This window comes from Lissotriton helveticus, chromosome 1_2 (genome assembly GCF_964261635.1).
Source record: "Lissotriton helveticus chromosome 1_2, aLisHel1.1, whole genome shotgun sequence".
Taxonomy (NCBI): Eukaryota; Metazoa; Chordata; class Amphibia; order Caudata; family Salamandridae; genus Lissotriton; species Lissotriton helveticus.
Genome location: NC_136058.1, coordinates 199298615 through 199302348, shown reverse-complemented (window position 1 = coordinate 199302348; position 3734 = coordinate 199298615). Strand labels below are relative to the sequence as shown.

Genomic DNA, 3734 nt, shown 5'->3' with positions numbered 1-3734 from the left:
AACGATGCAATACCCTAAACCCAGCCACATTGTTACCGATCCCAGAAGAAACAGATACTCAAGGACAACATGATTGTTTCTTCCGTACAGAAGAAGAGACAAAAGGTAGAGTTGATCTAAAAGATACTCCACTCTTGAATCCAGATGGCATCTTATGGGTTGATGGCTCTTGTTTTAAGCTCTCCAAAGGTGAGACAAACTCAGCCTATGCAGTTACTACTTTGTATACAATTGTGGAAACCGCACGCATTAGGCAAAATTCAGCTCAGGCAGCTGAATTGATAGCTCTAACTAGAGCTTGTGTATTGGCTAAAGGAAAAAGAGTGAATGTGTTCACCGATAGTCAATACGCGTTTGGAGTGGCCCATAGTTTGGCCGCTTATGGAGGGAGAGAGGGTTTCTCACCTCCCATGGTGCTAAGATACAACATGGCGAGCTGGTGAATGACCTTCTCGAATCCCTTACCTTGCCTACTCAGATAGCAATTATCAAGTGTAGTGCGCATAAGAAGATTTCTGATGATGTGGGTCAAGGAAATGCGTTTGCAGATCAGACAGCGAAAGAAACGGCCAGAGACGTTACAAGTTGCATGTATGTTGCAGGCCCTGCTAGATGGGTCAGACAAGGAGGGATGTGTGAGGACACAATAGAAAATGTGAAAATGATTCAGGAAGAAGCTACAGAGAAAGAATTGAGTGAGTGGAGAGAGACTACAGGAATGTTAGACGCAACAGGGTGTTGGACAGAATTGTCTGAACATCAGCGTTGGTTGCTACCAGATGCCTATGTGCTTCCAGTTGTTACCATGGCACTTGGTCCAGCTCACATCAGTGCTAAAGGAATATGCAAACTTCTAGCTCCTGTATGGCAAAACGAGGGTATTTCAAAATGTGCAGACAATCTAGTTAGACACTGTATTGTTTGTTTGATGCATACCCCAAGAAAAGGAACACCAACCCCAGCAGGTCATTTTGCTCCTCCAACATATCCTTTTGAGGTGTTGCAAATAGATTATATCCACATAGAGCAATGTAACAATTTGAAGTATGTCCTTGTGGTGGTATGTGCCTTTTCTAGATGGATAGAGGCCTACCCCCTAAAGGATAATACTGCTCTATCTACGGCTAAAATCCTCTTGAAGGAGTTTTTCCCGAGGTTCGGCCTACCTCGAATCCTCTGGAGCGATAACGGAAGTGAATTCATAGGTTAAATAATGCAGAAAGTATGCGCAGGTCTTGGAATAAAACAGAAATTTCATGCAGCAAACCACCCTCAGTCAGCAGGTTTAGTGGAATGTTATAATGGTACTCTTAAACTCAAACTAGCAAAAATACAGGCCAGCACGGGTCTTGCCTGGCCTTATGCCTTACCCTTAGCACTTTTGTCCACTCGAACAACTGTTCCTTCCCGTATGGGACTCAGTCCCTACGAGGTTGTGTTTGGACGCCCAGCAAATGTTTGGGGAGTCCCAAGGCCAAAGAAGTATTCCGAGATAGAGTATCCATTGTTAATTGATTATTTACATGACCTCAGCACTAAATTGCATGTCCTTCACCAACAGGTACAAGATGCCTTGCCTCCGGCTACAACTGATCCTGGACATGGCATACACCCAGGGGACTGGGTGTGTGTGAAAAATTTTCAGCGATCAAAGAATTTGGAACCTCGCTGGAGAAGGCCTAGCCAGGTCTTGCTGACCACACGAACAGCTGTAAAGGTGGTTGGCAAAAAGAACTGGATTCATGGTGTGCATTGCAAAAAGGTACCCTTGCCTTTGCCTTATGACCAGTGGGTCCGCGAAGGTATTGGCGATTTTGAAGGTGAAAGGATCCCCCGATTTGTACCTTTTAGCGATGCTCACCTGTATTGGACTCAATCTGAAAAAGAATATGATGACGTCTGGCAAGAAGCTGTCCCACCACATCTGAGGTTGAATACAACTAATCCAGAGACACTTTTTCAGAATCAGACTGTACCGAACAAAACTAGATACAATTTGAGATCTAAAGTAACTAAGAACAATTAAGAAACTTTTTTTTGTGTTTTGTGTTTTTGTGATATTGAGATATCAACCATCTAATTAGGTTGCAGGGTCGTGGTAAGAGCCTTAGTTAGTGACCCGAGTCGTGACAATAGGTCTGCGGGACTTGCAGTGTCATAGGACGGCTAATAATCACGGCTAAGTGAAGAAGGAAGACTGCCAAGAGCAACACCTAGAAGATGGATTCTGTTATGTTAAGGATAAAAGACAAAAAGAAACATTGTGAATTATTATATACCAGATGCGGTATAACATTGTGTATTTTAATCTCTTTATGTATTATATTAGCGTGTGTGGGTTGGATTGTTTACATTGTACAGCACAAACATATATCTACCTTCGAACAGTACAGGATGCTAGCTTAGCCACAAGTGTTTCAGCATGCCATATTTAGAAGTAACACTGCTACGTGCTAGATAGTGCAATCATTTCTATGGAAAAGTACTAAGGCTGGTACATTTCATTAGGCTGGACATTCCCAAAAGTGTCACCTAAACCAGGACTCGTGGTCAGAAACAGTATATCTCAGACCATTATAGGTATCACACAGCTTAGGCCTCCTCTGATTGGACAGATATTTAATGCTTAATCTGTATTACATGCATAATGACGTTCTTTCCTTCTGTGGTATGTATCAGTAAAAGCCCTTTCTGCTCGTGGACCGCCACCATGGTTTTCAAGCGTTATGTACAGATTGGCCGGGTTGCCTTCATCTCCTTCGGCCCACATGCAGAGAAGCTGGTTGCAATTGTTGACGTAATTGACCAAAACAGGGCACTGGTGCATGGCCTTTGCAGTGGCGTCAAAAGGCAGGCTATGCCCTTCAAGGGCATGCAGCTTACTGACTTTGTGCTCAAGTTCCCCCACAGCGCTCGTCAGAAGTTTGTAAGACGTGCCTGGGAGAAAGAAAATGTAAATGAAAAATGGTCTCAAACAAGATGGGCAAAGAAGATCGATGCCAGAGATAAGAAAGCCAAGATGACAGATTTGACCGCTATCGCGTCATGAAGGCCAAGAGGATGAGGAACAAAATCATCAAGGCTGAAGTAAAGAAACTCGAAAAGGAAGCTTCCAAAAAGCCAGAGTAAATTGATTTGTTCATTAAAGAGTTCTGATTTGAATCAGTAAAAGCTGTCAGAAACCTTCCCTCTTTGGTCATTCAGTGGCTATGCTGACTGTCTCTGTACTACACGTATTTGCCTTATCTTGTTGACCTATAATAAATTCTATATATGTTATGTGCTGACAGAGAGTATGTATTATTTGTTTTAGGCTTCTACACATGGAGATGTAGGTCTATGCAGTGGTTGCTCAATTGAAGCATTTGCTGGCTGTATGTGTGCTTACATGAAGGACAATACATTTTAGGGTGAAGTATTGTCAGCGTAAACAGGATTAGTATGTGTCCTGGCAGAGTGTGTATTTGTAAATAGCACAACTTGGTAAAATACAGAATGGCTACATTACTAATCAGTGCACACAGACTGAATGTGTGTGCTGTATGAATGTGTGTCTGCAGTGGTACAAGGCATTGCGGTAACAATACTGGAGAATAGGTGTGCTGTGAAAGAACATTGATTGCAAGTGTGTCTGTAATGGTATATTTTATGGAGGACCCTGGAATCTATTTTGGGAAGTCCTGGCCTTCCTGGTGAAGACATGAGGAGCACGGGAATCCCCCCAGGCAGATTCT

At 43.0% G+C, this 3734-nt stretch overlaps 1 pseudogene; it reads left to right on the top strand.

The window, feature by feature from the left end:
- Positions 1–2692: 2692 nt before the first annotated feature.
- On the top strand, positions 2693–3154 carry LOC144807824 (large ribosomal subunit protein eL14 pseudogene; annotated as a pseudogene).
- The last annotated feature ends 580 nt before the right edge of the window (positions 3155–3734 follow it).